We start from the raw sequence: 23759 nt of genomic DNA, 5'->3' as shown, positions 1-23759 counted from the left end.
CCAGAGGCAGGCGCGAGCCGCGGCTGAAAGCGCGGAATCCAGAGACGGGCGCCAGCCGCGGCTGAAAGCGCGGAATCCAGAGACGGGCGCGAGCCGCGGCTGAAAGCGCGGAATCCAGAGGCGGGCGCGAGCCGCGGCTGAAAGCGCGGAATCCAGAGACGGGCGCGAGCCGCGGCTGAAAGCGCGGAATCCAGAGACGGGCGCAAGCCGCGGCTAAAAGCACGGACCCCAGAGGCGGGCGGGAGACGTTAAGGCTGCTGCTGCCGCCACCGAGGGGCCTGTGTGCGAGCACAGGTCACTCTCCACACCCCTCCTCCGCGGAGCCTGTGCAGCCCGCCACTGCCGGGTTCCCGGGATCCAGGGACAACATCCCCGGGAGAGCGCACAGCGCGCCTCAGGCTGGTGCAAAGTCACGCCGGCCTTTGCCACCGCAGGCCCGCCCCGCACTCTGTGCCCCTTCGTCCCCGCCGGCCTGAGTGCGCCAGAGCCCCCAATCAGCGGCTCTTTTAACCCCATCCTGTCTGAGCAAAAAACAGACGCCCTCCAGCGATCTACACGCAGTGGCAGGGCCAAATCCAAAGCTTAGCCCTGGGAGCTGTGAGAACAAAGAAGAGAAAGGGAAATCTCTCCCAGCAGCCTCAGAAGCAGCGGATTAAAGCTCCACAATCAACTTGATGTACCCTGCATCTGTGGAATACCTGAATAGACAACCAATCATCCCAAATTAAGGAAGTGGACTTTAGGAGCAAGATCTATGATTTTTCCCCCTTTCCTCTTTTTGTGAATGTGTATGTGTATGCTTCTGTGTGAGATCTTGTCTGTATAGTCTTGCTTCCACCATTTGTCCTAGGGTTCTATCCGTCCATGTTTTTTTTTTAATTTTTTTTCTTAATAATTAATTTTAATAACCTTATTACACTTTACCTTCGTTCTTTCTTTCTTTCTTTCCGTCCTTCCTTCCCTCCTTTAGACAACGAATCATCCCAAATTGAGGAGGTGGTCTCTGACAGCAAGATTTAGGATTTTTCCCCATTTACCTCTTTTAGTGAGGGTGTATGTGTATGCTTCTGTGTAAGATTTTGTCTGTATAGCTTTGCTTCCAACATTTGTCCTAAGGTTCTTTCCGTCCCTTTTTTTTTTTTTTCTAAATAAGAAGTTTTTAATTCAATAACTTTATTATACTTTATTTTATTTTTACTGTATCTTCTTTCTTTCTGCCTTTTTTCCTTCTTTCCCTCCTTCCTTCCTTCCTCCCTCCCTCCCTCCCTCCTTTCTTTCCTTCTTGCCTTCTTTCCTTCTTTGCTTCTTTCTTTCTTTCTTCCTTCCTTCCTACCCTCCTTTCCTTCTTTCTTTCCTCATACTTCTACTAATTCCCTCTACTTTTTCTCCCTTTTATCCTGAGCCTGTGGATGAAAAGCTTTTGGTGCTCCAGCCAGGAGGCAGGGCTCTGCCTCTGAGGTAGGACAGCCAACTTCAGGACACTGATCAACAAGAGACCTCCCAGCTCCACATAATATCAAACGGCGAAAATCTCCCAGAGACCTCCATCTTAACACCAGCACCCAGCTTCACTCAACGACCAGCAAGCCACAGTGCTGGAAAACCTATGCCAAACAACTAGCAAAACAGGAACACAACCCCACCCATTAGCAGAGAGGCTGCCTAAAATCATAATAAGGCCACAGACACCCCCAAACACACCACCAGACGTGAACCTGCCTACTAGAGAGACAAGATCCAGCCTCATCCACCACAACACAGGCACTAGCCCCCTCCACCAGGAAGCCTACACAACCCACTGAACCAACCTTAGCCACTGTAGACAGACATCAAAAACAGGAGGAACTACAAACCTGCAGCCTGCAAAAACGAGACCCCAAACACAGTAAGATAAGCAAAATGAGAAGACAGAAAAACACACAGCAGATGAAGGAGCAAGATAAAAACCCACCAGACCTAACAAATGAAGAGGAAATAGGCAGTCTACCTGAAAGAGAATTCAGAATAATGATAGTAAGGTTGATCCGAAATCTTGGAGATAGAATGGACAATAGATTGGACAAAATGCAAGAATCAGTTAACAAGGACCTAGAAGAACTAAAGATGAAACAAGCAACGATGAACAACACAATAAATGAAATTAAAAGTACTCTAGATGGGATCAATAGCAGAATAACTGAGGCAGAAGAACGGATAAGTGACCTGGAAGATAAAATAGTGGAAATAACTACTGCAGAGCAGAATAAAGAAAAAAGAATGAAAAGAACTGAGGACAGTCTCAGAGACCTCTGGGACAACATTAAACGCACCAACATTCGAATTATAGGGGTTCCAGAAGAAGAAGAGAAAAAGAAAGGGACTGAGAAAATATTTGAAGAGATTATAGTTGAAAACTTCCCTAATATGGGAAAGGAAATAGTTAATCAAGTCCAGGAAGCACAGAGAGTCCCATACAAGATAAATACAAGGAGAAATACGCCAAGACACATATTAATCAAACTGTCAAAAATTAAATACAAAGAAAGCATATTAAAAGCAGCAAGGGAAAAACAACAAATAACACATAAGGGAATCCCCATAAGGTTAACAGCTGATCTCTCAGCAGAAACCCTACAAGCCAGAAGGGAGTGGCAGGACATACTGAAAGTGATGAAGGAGAAAAACATGCAGCCAAGACTACTCTACCCAGCAAGGATCTCATTCAGATTTGATGGAGAAATTAAAACCTTTACAGACAAGCAAAAGCTGAGAGAGTTCAGCACCACCAAACCAGCTTTACAACAAATGCTAAAGGATCTTCTCTAGGCAAGAAACACAAGAGAAGGAAAAGACCTATAATAACGAACCCAAAACAATTAAGAAAATGGGAATAGGAACATACATATCGATAATTACCTTAAATGTAAATGGACTAAATGCTCCCACCAAAAGACACAGATTAGCTGAATGGATACAAAAACAAGACCCTTATATATGCTGTCTACAAGAGACCCACTTCAGACCTAGAGACACATACAGACTGAAAGTAAGGGGATGTAAAAAGATATTCCATGCAAATGGAAGCCAAAAGAAAGCTGGAGTAGCAATTCTCATATCAGACAAAATAGACTTTAAAATAAGGACTATTAAAAGAGACAAAGAAGGACACTACATAATGATCAAGGGATCGATCCAAGAAGAAGATATAACAATTGTAAATATTTATGCACCCAACATAGGAGCACCTCAATACATAAGGCAAATACTAACAGCCATAAAAGGGGAAATCGACAGTAACACATTCATAGTAGGGGACTTAAACACCCCACTTTCACCCATGGACAGATCATCCAAAATGAAAATAAATAAGGAAACACAAGCTTTAAATGATACATTAAACAAGATGGACTTAATTGATATTTATAGGACACTCCATCCAAAAACAGAATACACATTTTTCTCAAGTGCTCATGGAACATTCTCCAGGATAGATCATATCTTAGGTCACAAATCAAGCCTTGGTAAATTTAAGAAAATTGAAATTGTATCAAGTATCTTTTCTGACCACAACGCCATGAGACTAGATATCAATTACAGGAAAAGATCTGTAAAAAATACAAACACATGGAGGCTAAACAATACACTACTTAATAATGAAGAGATCACTGAAGAAATCAAAGAGGAAATCAAAAAATACCTAGAAACAAATGACAATGGAGACACAACGACCCAAAACCTGTGGGATGCAGCAAAAGCAGTTCTAAGGGGGAAGTTTATAGCAATACAAGCCCACCTTAAGAAGCAGGAAACATCTCGAATAAACAACCTAACCTTGCACCTCAAGCAATTAGAGAAAGAAGAACAAAAAAACCCCAAAGCTAGCAGAAGGAAAGAAATCATAAAAATCAGATCAGAAATAAATGAAAAAGAAATGAAGGAAACAATAGCAAAGATCAATAAAACTAAAAGCTGGTTCTTTGAGAAGATAAACAAAATAGATAAACCACTAGCCAGACTCATCAAGAAAAAAAGGGAGAAGACTCAAATCAATAGAATTAGAAATGAAAAAGGAGAGGTAACAACTGACACTGCAGAGATAAAAGAGATCATGAGAGATTACTACAAACAACTCTATGCCAATAAAATGGACAATCTGGAAGAAATGGACAAATTCTTAGAAATGCACAACCTGCCAAGACTGAATCAGGAAGAAATAGAAAATATGAACAGACCAATCACAAGCACTGAAATTGAAACTGTGATTAAAAATCTTCCAACAAAGAAAAGCCCAGGACCAGATGGCTTCACAGGCGAATTCTATCAAACATTTAGAGAAGAGCTAACACCTATCCTTCTCAAACTCTTCCAAAATATAGCAGAGGGAGGACCACTCCCTAACTCCTTCTACGAGGCCACCATCACCTTGATACCAAAACCAGACAAGGATGTCACAAAGAAAGAAAACTACAGGCCAATATCACTGATGAACATAGATGCAAAAATCCTCAACAAAATACTAGCAAACAGAATCCAACAGCACATTAAAAGGATCATACACCATGATCAAGTGGGGTTTATTCCAGGAATGCAAGGATTCTTCAATATACGCAAATCTATCAATGTGATAAACCATATTAACAAATTGAAGGAGAAAAACCATATGATCATCTCAATAGATACAGAGAAAGCTTTTGACAAAATTCAACACCCATTTATGATAAAAACCCTGCAGAAAGTAGGCATAGAGGGAACTTTCCTCAACATAATAAAGGCCATATATGACAAGCCCACAGCAAACATCATCCTCAATGGTGAAAAACTGAAAGCATTTCCACTAAGATCAGGAACAAGACAAGGTTGCCCACTCTCACCACTATTATTCAACATTGTTTTGGAAGTTTTAGCCACAGCAATCAGAGAAGAAAAGGAAATAAAAGGAATCCAAATTGGAAAAGAAGAAGTAAAGCTGTCACTGTTTGCAGATGACATGATCCTATACATAGAGAACTCTAAAGATGCTACCAGAAAACTACTAGAGCTAATCAATGAATTTGGTAAAGTGGCAGGATACAAAATTAATGCACAGAAATCTCTGGCATTCCTATATACTAATGATGAAAAATCTGAAAGTGAAATCAAGAAAACACTCCCATTTACCATTGCAACAAAAAGAATAAAATATCTAGGAATAAACCTACCTAAGGAGACAAAAGACCTGTATGCAGAAAATTATAAGACACTGATGAAAGAAATTAAAGATGATATAAATTGATGGAGAGATATACCATGTTCTTGGATTGGAAGAATCAACATTGTGAAAATGACTCTACTACCCAAAGCAATCTATAGATTCAATGCAATCCCTATCAAACTACCACTGGCATTTTTCACAGAACTAGAACAAAAAATTTCACAATTTGTATGGAAACACAAAAGACCCCGAATAGCCAAAGCAATCTTGAGAACGAAAGAAGGAACTGGAGGAATCAGGCTCCCTGACTTCAGACTATACTACAAAGCTACAGTCATCAAGACGGTATGGTACTGGCACAAAAACAGAAAGATAGATCAATGGAACAGGATAGAAAGCCCAGAGATAAACCCATGCACATATGGACACCTTATCTTTGATAAAGGTGGCAGTAATGTACAATGGAGAAAGGACAGCCTCTTCAATAAGTGGTGCTGGGAAAACTGGACAGGTACATGTAAAAGTATGAGATTAGATCACTCCCTAACACCATACACAAAAATAAGCTCAAAATGGATTAAAGACCTAAATGTAAGGCCAGAAACTATCAAATTCTTAGAGGAAAACATAGGCAGAACACTCTATGACATAAATCAAAGCAAGATCCTTTCTGACCCACCTCCTAGAGTAATGGAAATAAAAACAAAAATAAACAAATGGGACCTAATGAAACTTCAAAGCTTTTGCACAGCAAAGGAAACCATAAACAAGACCAAAAGACAACCCTCAGAATGGGAGAAAATATTTGCAAATGAAGCAACCGACAAAGGATTCATCTCCAAAATTTACAAGCAGCTCATGCAGCTCAATAACAAGAAAACAAACAACCCAATCCAAAAATGGGCAGAAGACCTAAATAGACATTTCTCCAAAGAAGATATACAGACTGCCAACAAACACATGAAAGAATGCTCAACATCATTAATCATTAGAGAAATGCAAATCAAAACTACAATGAGATATCATCTCACACCAGTCAGAATGGCCATCATCAAAAAATCGAGAAACAATAAATGCTGGAGAGGGTGTGGAGAAAAGGGAACACTCTTGCACTGCTGGTGGGAATGTGAATTGGTTCAGCCACTATGGAGAACAGTATGGAGGTTCCTTAAAAAACTACAAATAGAACTACCATATGACCCAGCAATCCCACTACTGGGCATATACCCTGAGAAAATCAAAATTCAAAAAGAGTCATGTACCAAAATGTTCATTGCAGCTCTATTTACAATAGCCCGGAGATGGAAACAACCTAAGTGCCCGTCATCGGATGAATGGATAAAGAAGATGTGGCACATATATACAATGGAATATTACTCAGCCATAAAAAGAAACGAAATTGAGCTATTTGTAATGAGGTGGATAGACCTAGAGTCTGTCATACAGAGTGAAGTAAGTCAGAAAGAAAAAGACAAATACCGTATGCTAACACATATATATGGAATTTAAGAAAAAAATGTCATGAAGAACCTAGGGGTAAAGCAGGAATAAAGACGCAGACCTCTTAGAGAACGGACTTGAGGTTATGGGGAGGGGGAAGGGTGAGCTGTGACAGGGCGAGAGAGAGTCATGGGCATATACATAGTAACAAACGCAGTAAGGTAGATAGCTAGTGGGAAGCAGCCGCATGGCACAGGGATATTGGCTCGGTGCTTTGTGACAGCCTGGAGGGGTGGGATGGGGAGGGTGGGAGGGAGGGAGACGCAACAGGGAAGACATATGGGAACATATGTTTATGTATGACTGATTCACTTTGTTATAAAGCAGAAACTAACACACCATTGTAAAGCAATTATACCCCAATAAAGATGTTAAAAAAAAAAAAAAAAAAAAGTTAAGTGAAGGTAAAATAAAACTTTTATTTTTCTTATTCTTAAAAAAAAAAAAAGTGAAGGTAAATGTACCTTATATATTATGATATTACTTATATAAGTTAGATTTTCCAAAAGTACAGTATGGAAACATTTTTTATTCAACAAGCAACAAAGGAAAACAGAAAAAATTCCTATACTATTTTGCACTTATTTACTTGTATAAATTCCTAAATGTCTCACAGTTTGGTCCAGAGAATAATAAAAGAAAAACATGTTCAGAATTACTTCCTATGTTTGTAAGAATGTTGTTATGAGCCATTTCTTTACCTGCTTTGGAAAGAGATTGTGAAAAAGTATCCTGGTTCCTATTGCAAACTTAATACCAATACCAAGTTAATACATATCTTGTGATTCTTTAATCACACAATCAGCTATTTCTGAATCTCCCATAGACTATTAACACAATTTTTGTATTGCTGGAATGCTACTGAATACTAGAACTTTTGGTAGTGCACCGGAAAGTTTACATTATCTATTATCATATTTTTTCTTGTTCACTGCCTAAGCATATATAATTAACTAAATAAGCCAGTTTGTCAACCTGATGTGTTCTCTTTTATAACTGTGAAGCAAAGTTCTTTTAACATTTCAGAGTGTATATAATTAACTTTGCTATATGCTTGTTTTTACCCTGTGCCTCATGCATTTACCATTAGTTTTACCCTGTCATATATCATGCCAAACTCAGCTTAACATTACATCCAGTGGTAGTACTTGGCTCTCCTGGTTATGACAAAATAAATTTTGTATATACACCAAATCTGATTAAAAAATGTTTATTCTATACTATTGTGTTAGTTCATTGGTTGAGAAACACATCCCTAGAATCAAGAGAGCTTATGTTCAAATACCAATATTAGTCATGCATAAGCATAAATCTTGGTTTCCCATCAAATGTATATTTTTAAGGAAATTTAATTATATATTTTAAGAAAAATAAAATAAGGTCATGATAATTTAAAAGTTTACAAAAAGTAAAGGAATATAAGTGATATTTTATTAAAAATACTTTTTAGAAATAAAATAATTAATTGTTTTACAAAAGTAGAGTATAAAATAAAAATCTTTACAATTTTTGAAATATAGTCCATGGCATTGCTGGTATATTTTCCCAACAATTAACAGTTTCTCAAATATATCTCTGAATATTTTGTTATATTTGAGAAATAATGGGTCTTGATATAAGTCAATCTTATAGGAAAAGAATCAAAAACAAAACAAAAGCAATTTTAAAATCAGGTTTTTCCATTCTAGAATCATTATGTTATATACCTGAAACTAATATAATATGTCAACTATACCTCAATTAAAAAAAAAAAAAAAACTATTGCAGGGGCATATATTAAAGAGTTTATTTAGATGAACTTATTTGTGATTAAAACCCATGAGCAAGGGTGTGTCAAAAAATTGTAGAAAAAATGGATAATTGTTATTAGATTTTAATATATGAAAAGCTAATACAGAAATTTAATTGTGCAAAATATTATTTTTAAAATACAAATTATTATTATCTCTAAGGGAATAAGAAAGTAAAAAGAGTTACTGGTAAAAGAAGTTTAAAACTGTCAAGGAAATTTTTTTTTTAATTGTTGAGGTGAAAAATATTAAGAAAAAAATCAAACAACAGTACAAAGTTAAGAATGAAAAGATTTTCTAAAAAACATTTGGCAACATAATAAAGACAAGGGGAAGATTAAAGACTGTCTAAGACGTTATCAAAGGGACAATTACAATATATAAAGATACTAGGATTCTATCTATGTGAACATTAAGATTACATAAAATAATGACACAAGAGAACGAAGGAGGAAAACATTTGAGTTCAGATAATAGATACCCATATTAAGGTCATATATTTAGGAAAATGTTTGAAATATGAATAAAATGCATTCTTACTTCGATTTGTTGGAAAAATAACAAAATGCACATTGTAAAAGTGAACACAGCTCTTTTTCATATTAATAGTTTTATATGCTATTTGATTTGTATCTGTGGCCTTGATTTCTTACTTAGGCCAAGTATAAATAAGGAAAACAAAAAAAGCACATCTGGGATAGCATTTCCTCCAAAATATAACAAATTAAGGGTAAACTATATTGTAGACAGAGGAGATGTATGCTCCCACCCTTTGGGAACAGTCTCTAATGTGAATGAACCAAAACCAATGGCTTGATCTTACAATATGAACAAAAGCTACTAGAGCTGGATACTTCTTTGAAAGAAACAATAGGTAAGAGTATTTCCAAACAATAGGGACTAAAACTATTGACTGCACAACAGGAAGCTTTATATACACTCTTAAAGGGATAGAAAAAATATATACTATAGTAAAAAAACAACAACAGCATGGATTTGGAAACCCAATCAAAGCTCACAGTACTTGGGTTATTATAAAACATGTGATGTGATGTGATGATAACTTTTGATTATTTTTATGCCCTATAGATAACCTTTTCTCTTTTTAGTTCCAATGAGTCTTTGAAAGGCTAAGGACTTAAGACAAGTAATTAAATAAACCAGTGTTTTTCCTGTTTGCTTTTGTTGCATATTTTTAAACAGAATAATTGTACATTTTCACATATGGGGGTATTTTTTTTTTATTTAATAGATTGAATACTATGGGTTAATAATGAAACATTTGAGCAAGAAGTTTTTCTACTCTCCCCATTTTTAAAACCCCCTGGTTAATACCATCTTGGGTTATAGTCATAATATAATTTCTATAGGGGATGGGTGAGTAACTTTTAATATTTTAATGTTATTGCTTGCTTTTTTTTTTTAACTAAACTTGGTGTGGGAAGGAAGAGATTTAAAAATGAAGCCACTTACTTCTCTATTCCTTTGGCCAGAGAAAGTTTAAATTAGGATGAATGAGTGCTTGGAGACACTTTTTAAAAAACACTTTCTTAAGGTAAAATAGATATGCAAAATTTGCACCCGTTTTGAGTACGTTATGAATTTTGACAAATTCATAGATTTGAGAAACCTTCACCACACCAAGAAAATGAACATTTCCTCCACCCCCAAAGGTTCCCAGTACCACTATTGAAACCCATTTACCCCCTCAACATCATCCATAGTCAACCAGTGATCTGCTTTCTCTTATTACACATTAAATTGCATATTTCAGAAATATAAATTCCGTACCTATTCTTCATTTCTTAGTTGCTTTCACTCAACATATGGATTCTGAAAATAATCTAAATTTTTGTACTTGCCTGTATCAATAGTTGCTTCCTTTTTATTGTTGAGTAGTATAACAATATATGTGTAAACAACAATTTACCCATTCACTTTTTATGAACAATTGGTTTGATTCCAGATTTTGGCTATTGAAAATAAAAATGTATGAACATTTATGTACATGTCTTTGTATGGACATTCACTTTCCTTTCTTTTAGATCATTAGCTAGCAGTGGAAAGTTAGGTCATATATAGATGAATAATTAACTGTTTAAGAAACTGCCAAACTGTTTTCCAAAGTAATTGTACAATTTTACAAGCAATGTAGAAGTGTAGTAATTGCTTTTCACCCTCACCAATACTTGGCATAGCCAGTTTTTTATTTGTTGGTTTTATTTTTGTTGTTTTCTGTTTATCATCACTATTACTATTATTTTAGCCCCTTTAATGTATGTTTAGTCATATGATGGTTTCATTTGCTTTTCTTGGTAACTGATGATGTTGAGCTTCTGCTATGCTTATTGGCATATGTCTTCTCTTACACGGTATCTGTTCACTTTTGCCCATTTTTATTGAACTGTTTGCCTCATTAGTAAAGTGTTATAATCTTTATTCTGATCACAAATCCATTGTCTAATATATGTGTTGCAATTAATTCTGCTAATCTGTGGCTGGCTCTTTCATTTATTAAATAATATACTCTGAACACCAAACTTTAAATGAATATTGGTCATGAAATTTGATATATCAAAAATGATTCATGTGTTTTGTTTTGCATCTGGGAAAGCTATATCTACTCCAATGTAGAAAAAATGGTCTCCTACTTTTTTTCTAAAAGTTTTATACTTTCAGGTTTTACACTTAAGCCTATGATCCATTTTGAGTTAATTTTCTGTTTATAATACGAGGTAAGGGTCTATATTTATACTGAATATAGTTTCCTCATTGAAACAGCTTGTCAACTTTGTCAGAATTAACTGACAATATGATGTGTGTCTATTTCTGGACCCCTTTATTTCCCCATCTATGTAAAATGTCTACTTTTTCACCACTACCAAACTGTCTTGATTACTGTAGTTGTAGAGAGCTTTTACCACTACAGTAGAGCTGAAAATTTTGGAAGTAATTTCAGAGTACCAAAACTATGCTCACATCCAAATTTAGATCCATCTGTCATTTGCTTCAAATTCAATTAAGTTGGAGTGTATGTATGTAATCAAGGTAGATGAATGGGAAGCAGGGAGACTCTTCTGATTACCCAATCCCTAAGTTTTTTATTCTTTAATACTACATTTTGAACTATCTTTATGCTTTATCTAGAGTTTCAGAAATAAGATATTTTTTTCTCCAGTCCTATCTGCTTTTTATCCTCATTTTTCCACCATCTTAGAATTCAATAATCTTTTTCTATATCGTAAGTTCCACTGCAAGCCACTCCTGGATATTATTTTGTGTCATCTCTGAGCTAAACTTCATCTTCTTCCTAGGAAATAATCTACTTGGATCCTCCTACTTGAACTAAGATGAGAAATGAATCTACTATGCTCCATCCCAACTCTACTAGGGCAATGGCATTGTATACACTTATTAAAATAATTATTCATCCACATTAATTTTAGATACAATCTGAAACTGAGAATCAGTAATCCAGGTCAACTCTCTCACTGCAATGGTGAGAAAACTAGAGCCTATTCATTTTCTTCATTCATTTACTTAGTTCACATTTATTGAAATCAATACTGCTGTCAGGCACTGTGCTTGGTGCTGCAATTACAAAAAGGGAGCATGACTAGATAGAAAAAAATAGATCTGTGGTGGAAATTTCATGTTTAAGACATTTTTGAAATATCCAAGTGACAATGTAAAGTAAGGAGTAAGACATATATGCATTTGTGATAGAGCTGGTTATGTAGAAAATAGAATTCTCCCAGGTAAGGATCTTTTAGAGACGATATGAACACAGGCTTTAGAATCATACATAACATGATTAAGACTGGCTCATCCATGGTACAAGAATTGGTACTTTCTTCTACTATACCCATGTTATACATCATTAAGTGACTATGCTTTTTGGTTTTTTACAACAAAAGTCTTTTAACATAGTGTTTCAAGAAAATAGTGGCAATTAATATGATGTCTGCAAAATGTAAAAGGGTAGAATTTGTGTAAATAATAGAAATTTAGGATTATGTTTGAATCTGGGGTGATAAAAATGCAAAATGAAGGTCCAATCACCAAAATCAGGTTTATGAGAGAGGTGAAAATGAGGGAAGATGGGAGCTTGGAACGTCATACTCAAAGCCCATAATCAGAGTCTATTAAGGCATTGGGGCAAGATGTCCAACATCAGGACACGTAGAATCATCTTAAATAAATACTCTTTGCTCTCTAATAGTTGTGAACATAGTGCATAGTTTGATACAGGGTTCTTAGGATTTTTAAATGTAGACATTACAGATTAATTTTATTCAATTAATTGTGCCTTTAAATTCCTCAACTTTTCTATTATAGAAAAACTAAAATCTAAGTACTCTACTTACAATGGAGTTCACATAATCATAGAAATAACTAAAGAAAAATATTTTTCAGTTTACTATGCGTGCCACATATAAGGAACTAGGGCTATGGTCTTCCAAAGAAACAGTGAAACACACTGTTACTTTTTAAATTTTAATGCTTCCCATATTTTTTCACTGAGGACTTCTCAATGGAATTAAGCTAGGCAACTATGTTGCCTCTATACCACTTAGTTCTCTATGAAGATATTTCCAAAAGAATCAAAAATTTATGCCCACGTCATCTTTCTGAAGCAATGTAGTTGTTTCTCAAATATCCAGTATATTTCATTTGTCCTATTTTTTTAATCCAGTGTTCCTGTCTTTACTCTTGGATTAAAAATTATGTCCTTAATCCATGTTTACATGTACTTGATATTTATAGATAGATTTTATGTCCCCAAGCAGACTTTGTTCACTCTAGCTCATAAAATTTGAGGTATTTTAATCCCTTCTCATTAGTCTATCTATTCACTCTCTTAATCTCTCATATTGTTTTTGCTGTGAGCTCCTGGTTTTCATTTATCTATGTGTTCCTAGGATTGGAATGTGTATAATTAAATGTATTCAAGCAGATGAATTCACATCAGATAAGGAGAAGACAAATCACCATCATCATGCTTGTCATGTTGATAAAAATCACACAGATTAAAAAAAAAAAGCTCTTTTATATTAATTATTCGCCAACATTTTACTATTATGAAGCATTTATATAGCATTTTATTTGCACAGCACCAAATTTTCTTTCATGTATATGCTCCATATTTTTGTCTATTTGCTTAATTTCTTTGTATTGTTTTAAATCCTCCAGTGCCTACTACTGAGATTAGGTCGGATGCCTAAATTCTAAAATAGTTATTATTTCTGAAATTCATTCAATATTTGAACTCCTCCTCTGTTAGTACCATTAATATTGTTCCATGGTTCATAGAAAGATGTAGTAGCTACTCTAAAACGTAGCAGCTGTAACAGTCGTAAAGAAGTTACAGAACGATACAAATAAAGTTAGGTGAATTCCTTTTCTAAGATTAGAATTCCTTTTGCTGGTGAAAATCTATTTTCTAAAATAATCACCATAAGAAAATCAATTGATTTTAATATCTCAAAAGCTTAACTATGCAATAATGTATTGAGATTTTAATTTGCAATCTTTTGCTGTTGTTAAACTATAGTCATGTAAATCTTGTTTAAAACATTAGTACATAAGTTACAACAAAGCAAAAATGGTATTTATGCTTAAAAGCAGAGCCTGCTCCAGGACCCCTTTATGTTATAATGATAGTAAAGATAATTCTGCCAGTTGATATCAGTTTTATCTCAGACATTCTATTTCACATTAAGCTCTGATCAGTTTATTTCCTATACGTTGTTGAGAGTTAATGGACACTTATAGCCTTGGAAATGTTTAAAATCAAGTCAAGCTTTTATTTGAAAAGAAAAATAATTCATTTTTGTTAACTAATCATGTTCTCTATGATTACTAACAAATATAGAAAAAAGGGACTTCCCTGGTGGTCCAGTGGTTAAGACTTTGCCTTCTAATGCAGTGGGTGCATGTTTGATTCCTAGTTGGGGAGCTAAGACCTCACATGCCTCGTGGCCAAAAAACCAAAACATAAAACAGAAGCAATATTGTAACAAATTCAGTGAAGACTTTTAAGAAAATGCTCCACATAAAAAAAATCTTAAAAAAAAACACACAAAAAAATGTAACAGAAAGCAAAAGCTGTATTTTTTATAGATTGTCTACAAAAATCAGGTCTCAAAATCAAACAGCAACCAAATTGAGATGCCCAGGAAAAAAATCCGAAATATTTACAAAGAAGGAAGTATTTTCTTCTTTTTTTAAAAAAAATTATTTATTTTATTTATTTTTGGCTGCGTTGCTGCATGCAGGCTTTCTCTAGTTGCGGCGAGCAGGGGCTACTCTTCCTTGCGGTGCGCGGGCTTCTCATTGCAGTGGCTTCTCTTGTTGCGGAGCACGGGCTCTAGGCGCGCGGGCTTCAGTAGTTGTGGCTCGCAGGCTCTAGAGCACAAGCTCAGTAGTTGTGGCGCACGGGCTTAGTGGTTCCGTGGCATGTGGGATCTTCCCAGGCCAGGGCTCTAACCCGTGTCCCCTGCATTGGCAGGAGGATTCTTAACCACTGCGCCACCAGGGAAGCCCAAGAAAGCAGTTTCTTTCTTTCTTTTTTTTTTTTTTTTGCGGTATGCGGGCTTCTCAGTGTTGTGGCCTCTCCCGTTGCGGAGCACAGGCTCCAGAAGTGCAGGCTCAGCGGCCATGGCTCACGGGCCCAGTCGCTCCACAGTATGTGGGATCTTCCCGGACGGGGGCACGAACCCGCGTCCCCTGCATTGGCAGGTGGACTCTCAACCACTGCGCCACCAGGGAAGCCCAAGAGAGCATTTTCTACTCACAACTTTGAGAAAAGTAGAAGATACAGGTTGGGTTTGAGGAGGAGTTAAAAAATGAAGAAAGACCATCTCCAGGTCTCTTCATTTAACCAGCCCCATTAGAAAGGATACTCAAGGACATTTACAAGTTTATATGGGGATATTGTAACTAACATAAAATTTTCAATTTTTACTGCAAATCTCACATTATACTGCTATACATATGAAAGCTCAGACAATCATAAAATACCAGAATAAACTAGGACTCAGTGATAACCTAATAGTTAATTCTAAGAATAAAAGGCAGAGGGCGCTGAAATGGGCAAAACATAATCTGGCTCTCTTCCTTTTAGAACCCTAAAGCTGGGTCTTGTGAACCTGCCTGGATGAAAGATCTCCCATACCCCACCTCTGTGGATGCACTCTTATTCAGTCCTGCAGGAAATAAACACATTTCCAAAACCTCCAGGAGAGTTGTGGTATTTTAGTATTTGTTTTTTTAAACTAAGGATACAAGCCAAAGAAAATCAGGCTTTTGATGATGTGCTGGGGATTCCTATTTGAGAACGTCTCTGATTCCCCGAGAAGTAAATCAACTTTCCCTAAATCCTGAGTGAAAGTTTCCAGGGTCTCTGGAATTCCCTGATGGTTTTATCTAGTGTTGGGGCCCAGGGCCAGTCACCCCAAAATATGGCTCAATGTTGTATTGATTGCTTTGAATTAAAGTTACTTAAGAAATGGCCAATGCAAGAGGGACACTCTGACCCTTCTCTCTGTATCCCTAAAAGCAGGAAATAAATCTCCCATGTGAAAGGTGTAACCATTTTAACTGGAGGTAGAACACGCTTATCTCCAGAGATAGGGAATTTGGGAGGAGAAGTCCATATAAAGAAATCCTGTTATTTCTTTAATTTACCACCCCCAAGTCCAAATTCTGTTTAGATTCTTCACTAATTAAGGACCCAAAGCTTAAGTTTCTTTACCCTGTCAATTTATCACACATTTATTGTTTCTTTGTCTAAAAAGTATAAAAGCTACTGCTTTGGCCACTTCTTAGGTTCTTTTTCTAGGAGACTTCCAAGCCCACAAATTAAAAGTTGTTTCTTTATTTTTCTGCTAATCTGTTTTGTGTTGATTTCATTATTAGTCCAGCCACAAGAACACAAGAAGGGTAGAAGGGGAAGTTTCCCCTTCCCCAACACTAGTAACAAATAATGCACCCTATTATAATGTCATGCTGTTAAAATGGTGGCTAACTCTGTACAGTTATATGGAAATCAGTGATTAACGATAAACTTCCCAAAAGTATAGCAATGGCGATTTGCTTACAGAAAATGACTAAGAACAAACTCGGAACTCCAACAGTCAAAAAGGCTTTGCATTTTTCAGAGTAAGACTGCTGCTTAACTGCTATTTATAATGTGCGATGTCACTGCCCACCTTGAGAGTCCCTTAGTACCCTAATTATCAAAAATTAAAGAATGGATATTCATAATGTACAGGAAATTTCTCAAAATACTTGAGACTTTATCTACTTTCATGTAGTTGTATATTGCAAACGCAAATGAAAATAATGATTGTAATAATCTCAGGTACATGTATTTCTCTCTCTCTCTTTTTTTTTTTTCTCAGTTGAAAGCATATTAAAACCTCATTGCATCTATTTTGTCACTCCCTATTGGTCATATGGTAATCTGACCCGGCTAGGATTTAAATAATATTCATCTGTTCTCCATATGGCTTAAATTTAAATGTGACATTTCTCTCAAAAAGAATATTTTTTTCCTATGCTCTAAGATAAAAGTTGTGTCCATACATAAAATAATTAATACAATAAGGCCATTTCCAAGATTTTTTAAGGCATATGTATTTTCACTTCAAATGCCAACTTTTTAAAATCCTAAATACTTTTTCTCTGATATGAATTATTCAGTTAATTATTTCATTCTTGTAACTTCTTTTTCTTTCTGTCCCTTCTCTTCTTTATTATCTCTTTCCTAACATTCTCTATAACCCTTCCTCTTTTTCTTACTCCCTTTTTCTTCTCTTTCCCACTCTCTTCTTTCCTTCCTTCCTTCCTTTTTTCCATTTTTCTTTCTTCCTTTTCCTTTATTTTTCCCTTTGTTTATATATGGAGAGATATGTATGTCTTTGGTAGACTCTTCAGAAATACTGACTTTAAAAATTATATTTTCTCCTTTATCAGATTGATGTTGTGTGTGTGCAATTTTTTTCCTTATTGGAAGAAATGTAGTCAGCAACTAACATAAAGGCTAAAATAAAATGACCAGTAAATAGCTACCTAAATTCTTTAAGGTTAATCAGTAGTGATTTTTTTAAAGTAACTGGGTGGCCATGTATGGCTTATGGAAAATTATCTTACTGATACTCAAAATCTAGTTCACCTGTGTACATTTACAAATAAATTTATGAATTTATGAAGCATTTAAAATTTAATTTAAATGCATTTTTTTTCTCAAAAGGATTCTGATTAGTTTTAGAACTTCAATAAAGATAACAACAGATGTACTTTAGAAGCAGGAGATAAATCTACATAAATTCGTAAAAGCAAAGTCCTTTGAAGTTTCATTGTTTTACTTTTTTGTTTACACTTTTGTCAGCATTTTACCAGCACTGTGCAAATCTATATGTGCATGCACAGATGTTGAAACTATGCATAAGTCCTAATATTTAAAGAACAGATGGCTGACTAAATGTGAGCATTTACAATATATAACTAGCTTATCTGTAAACTCACATTACTCAGCAGCATACACATTCCATACATCTTTGTATCTATATATCTATATCTATATTCCAAAATATGTAGTTTCATCATAATAAAAATTACAAGAGTGTTCATAGATTACTTCAAGAGCTCCCACCTCTGTGGGATGCTAAAGATATAATGATGCTAAAGAGAAACAAAGACAAATATACTTGGGGGATATTAAAATGGGAGCCTTATAAAAAATAATGGAAAGACATTTTCTCTCTGTTTCCCCCAACAAACTTTCCTCTCTGCCCCTATTCTAACTTCTCAGTGGGCAAGATACAAATAGGTATGTGGAACTAACTGGAGAAGTTGAACTAGAAGCAAAGTGGTGTTTCTTTCTACCTTTATATTTACTTACATTTCAAATGCTTAAGTCTGATTTACAAACTTGGAACAAACCATACTTATCAGTAGAATATTACTTGCCACTAATTCCCTGAGAAACAATTAGAAAGGTTTTCTCTGATATCACCAATGTCCTTCTTTTGCCCTTAGAAACAAATGGTTTGTATTATCTTCTTCCTACCACCCGTGTTCCTTCAGAATCTTAAGTGCTTTTGTTGTGTTCCCTCTCTCAAACGAGACTTTGAAACATTTGACATTTCAGATGAGCAATAGAACTTTGCAAATTTTTCCCAAAATGTTGTTTTAATACAAGCAGTTAATATTTTATTAATATGTGAACTATTATTTAGCTTACTTACTTTTTCCTAAAAACAATTACATAAATATGTACTGCTAAAACAAGAAGTTTGAGGTTAAAAGAGATTAAATTATGTAATAGTTATGAGTAACATTAGGAAATTAATACAATAGAACTGAATGATAGAAATAACTGGGTACATTTAAATGAATTAAATCCTAATGGTTTTCAGGGTATTTTATTCATCTTCAGTCCCAATGTTAACTCAATGCCTACAACATAGAACATATTTCATATATCATTTTTTAACTAAAAAATACTAGTACTCAGTATCTACCATTATAGGGTAAATTGTCAAAGACATTTTGAGTGAATAATATGACTTCACTATTTCTACATTTGAATAACCATTTGGGTGATTAACAGAAACACATCATCCATTTACATTTTTATTAATTGCTTGATTAATTTTAGAGTATTAGAATATATGTATGCATGTGTATATATATACATATATATAGAAAGTTCATATATATATATGTACATACATATGCATCCATATATCTATATATTCATATATATTTGTATGCTATATAAATATGTAACATATATATTTATAAATAAACAGTTGACCCTTGAACAACACAGGGGCTAGGGGTGCCAACTCTCCATACACCTGAAAATCTTCACTTAACTTATAATTGGCCCTCAGTATATGCAGTTCATCCATGTCCATGGATATGTCCACAGGTCTGCATCCGCAGTTTCAACCAATCATGTATCTTGTAGTACTGTAGTATTTACTATGGAACAAAATCCATGCATAAGTGGACCCATGAAGTTCAAATTCATGTTGCTCATGGGTCAGCATACATATATATGAATATATATATATATATATAGCCATATATAATATATATGTTAATATTATATGTGTACACATATACATTGATATATATTTATGTTATATATAAAATATAAGCTTCATGTGAGAAAATCAGCATATATATAGTTTTCAGATTCATTAAAAAAGATGACAGACACCTAAAACTATTCTTTTCCTTGATAAACTTCCTTTTTTTCCTCCACACAGAGAAAAATTTTTTTCTGTTAACTTCCTAGCACCTGCCTGACCATCCTGGGTCATCTTTACTAGTACCCTTTTAATATGTTCAACTAGCATGTCTTTGTTCAATTACAGTTTTCAGTTGTTGTTTTATTGCATTATATTGGTTTTCTCCTTCAGAGTTTCAAGTTTTAATATTTTGAAATATATCTGTCTGTTGCCTATATCAATCACTGTCTTTATTTGCTCTTTTCTATCTCTATGTTGCTTACTGTGATTTTTGTCATATATATTTTAGATATCTTGCAATTTGTCTTTATTTATGAGATTGCTTTGTCATTTCTTCAATTTATTTTCTGATTTCAGGAAGCTCAAATCTAACATATCCTTGATTTTTCTCTTCAGTTATATTCTGGTTTTGAATTTCTTGGTTTCTTTTCATGTAAACAATTTCTTAAGTATATTTTTATATTGTATTTATATTATGAGTATTATATTCAATTGCCTCCATTTTGAAATTTTGGGGGGGAAGTGTTTTAATCTGCTGAAATGTTTTACTTATCTTTTTGGTTATTGTTGTTTGTTTTTCCATATTAACTTTATACACACTGAGTTTTTTCTCTGTATTAGATTTATATGCTTTATGCCAGAGATAAACCTAAAGCAAGTTGAATTAAAAAGGCTAAAATAAAATGACCAACAAAATATATGCCAAATGCAAACAAAAAGAAAACAGAGGTTTATCAAGCAAGGCAGAATTTAACCTCCAACCATTAAATGAGATAGATCTATAGTATTAAAGTTTGGAATTCACAGTGGTTGTACAACAACTCCAAACAGCTAGCCTATGAAAAACACAGCAACAAAATTTCTAAAGTTGAAACTACAAGAAATAAAGGAAGTGGGGGCTTCCCTGGTGGCGCAGTGGTTGAAAGTCTGTCTACCGATGCAGGGGACGCGGGTTCGTGCCCCGGTCCGGGAGGATCCCACATGCCGCGGAGCGGGTAGGCCCGTGAGCCATAGCCGCTGAGCCTGCACGTCCGGAGCCTGTGCTCCGCAACGGGAGAGACCACAACAGTGAGAGGCCCGCGTACCGAAAAAAAAAAAAAAAAAAAAAAAAAAAAAATCCACAATCTATGCAGGAGCTGTCTCTCTTCCTACACCCAGTTGTATATTCTATGATTTGTATCCATAAGGAAACTGCTGCCAAAGACTTAAAGCAAAATTTTATTCTCAACACAATTGGGAAAACAAAAAGAGAACTAGTTAAATAAATTGTTTCCATTATTTCCTGCTACTTCTAAATACAAACTAGCATTTAATTTTATTGCCTCACTGTCACAATAAAACACAAACAAAAGATTCAAATTAATGCTTAGTTATCCCACATGTCACAGTAATTTCTAAACCTTCACCTTAATAATACACTAATTTGTCATGATGCTAATTTTATAATAAGGGGAAATATTCTATAATTTACAATTTCATACTACCATTCTCCACCTCAAAAGTATCAAATAATAATTCCTAAGATATATAAATAATTGACTTGCTAGACATCATACGTTTTAAGCAGTGTCCTCTAGAAAGTGTATTTGGAAGGTACAAGTTTAGGATGATGATGGGGAGGGGAAAAAAAGGAAATGAGACAAGGAAAGATTTGAAGCAACATGATTTTCACCCTGTTGGCACCTGCCTCATTGCTGTCTAAGAACAAACTAAGCAAATTTCTCAGCAGTTGTGTTTACTCAGCATAGAAGGCTTCTCTTGAAGGCCTGCAAGGAATTTATATGTCTGGTTATCTCCTGTCTGACATTTCTCTTTGGTTAAGTTTCCAACCACGGTAAGCAAACTCCCCTGCACTCCAGGTTGTAATATTCAGAGCGGCTGCCGTTGTGAAGGAACCCCGTTCCACCCTTTACGGCAAGGTGCTTCACCTAACTAGGAAAGTGGAAAGAGGGAGGCCATCCAGAGAGACTGGTTTGTTTCCCAATTTTCCTAGGTGAGAAATTCATATTAAGTCACACAACTAGCCTATAGGTAAGGCAATAAATTTTGTCCCATTTTGTGAATGTGTAAAAGATCATCCTCAAGGTCATACAGCTCAAAGTACTACAGGCATAAAATTCAGGCTCAGTATGACTGCCTTAAGTGTCCACAGTCATAGCTTGTGGATTATCTGCAATCCCAGGGTCAATATTAAATTATTCTTCTTTAATTAAACAAAAGGAATATTTCTTCAATTAAACAGTTTTATAGTGCTATGCAGACAGCCTGTCCTTAAGCGGAATGTTTTAACAGAGTGTGGGTTGTTTCATATCATTTTGAAAGAATGAATAACTTTTTAATAAAATGTTGCCCTTGTGGGACTTCAATATATAATATATGGGAAAATTTATTGAATTTAATTTGGTATTGGTTAGATGAAAGTTATAGTTAACTCTGTAAGGAAATCTATACAATTATCTAGAAGTACAAGCATAAATAGTTCTTGATGTCCAATACTTTTTCTTCCTAATAAAGAGGATTATTTATTTAAGGAAGGGAATATAATAAATACTTGATGCTGAGCCAGATTTTCCTCTGCATTTCATAGTCATAACCCACTTCTCCAAGATTTTGCCCCATAAATAAAGCTTACACTTAACTTCAAGGCTGAATTGTGATACAATAGCCTCTGAATTGAACCACACCGTGATGTATTTGAGACAGCAGATAATTAGAAGTCATTTCTCAGTATTCTGGACATCATTTCTGTGCTCTTTAAATGGACTTAAACCACCGCTGCTAACCACACTGTAAGTGATACAGCCTAGGCAACATGGTATAATACAAGCTTATGATTCCTCTTTTACTGTCAAGCCAAATATTTTATTTCTAAGATGCTAATTAAATTCAAGTCTCTTGTTCTAAATAATTAGAATACACTGAATTAAAAGAAAAGTGTTTTATAATGTTTTTGTGCAAATAAATCAATCTTTTGAATTAGTTACATAAGGTTCATGAATAGAACTCTGAGTATATTTCAAATGGCCAGTTTTGCTAATAAGGACGAGTAATCAAACGCTGATTATAGAGACATAATATATAATTACAAAGATAGCCTTTCATTCCTATATTTTGTTTTCTATAATTTCACTGGTCCTTATTTCTTCATCTTTTTGAGATGTTTAAATATTTATTTTTAAATAAAACAATTCTCTTGCTCAGATTTTAGGTTTACCCTTTAATTGTGTGAGTACTTGTGTATGCATGCCCATTAGAATCATCAAAGGGTTACAGGATAAAACGAGTGGAAGATACGGACCTTGACCTATACAGCTTTACCTTTCTTGGCTTTCAAATTGGTGATGAGTAATCTGAATGATTTTGTTAATAATTAACCATTTAAATGAGACATTGTAACATTAATTTAAATCTATCGCTTTTAAAGCTCTATCACTGGGAAAAAAATGAAGTTAGGAGATCTAAAGAGTTAAAATTATCTCTCAGTAAGCTAAACTGGACTTTCTCCTCCTTTTTCAAGAGACTGTATTATAAAAAGAAGAGGCTACTCCTGCTTACTGTGATTTCTTGTGAATTACTGTGAATTAATTACTGAGAATTACTGAAATTACTGAATTACTGTGAATTACTGTGAATTACTGAAATTACTGTGATCTGATACATTCTAAGTATCAGATAAGCTTTACCAGTTACATCCTACTGTGCAGCATTTAAAGTACAGTGGGTCAGTTCTAAAACAGACCCAATAGAAACTATATAGTTTGACTGAAATGTATCTTTATCTTCAAATGAAATAGGTATCTTCTCTAATTAAACTTTTTCATGGTTTGATATAGTGTATTACTCTCTTGTCTGAAACTTTTAAATTTTCTTACTTATTAATATATTGGCATTTTTTCCACAAGTATAGGCTATGAGAAACGCCCTGATTTTGATGGCCTAAACCGAAGGGATACTATCACTTTTTGATCTCATGGAACACAAAGGAAATCAGTAATTTATTTTTCCTGAGAAAAATAATGCTCCTCCATAACA

This window comes from Delphinus delphis, chromosome 17 (assembly GCF_949987515.2).
Source record: "Delphinus delphis chromosome 17, mDelDel1.2, whole genome shotgun sequence".
Lineage (NCBI taxonomy): Eukaryota > Metazoa > Chordata > Mammalia > Artiodactyla > Delphinidae > Delphinus > Delphinus delphis.
Note: the sequence above shows the minus strand (reverse complement) of the source record.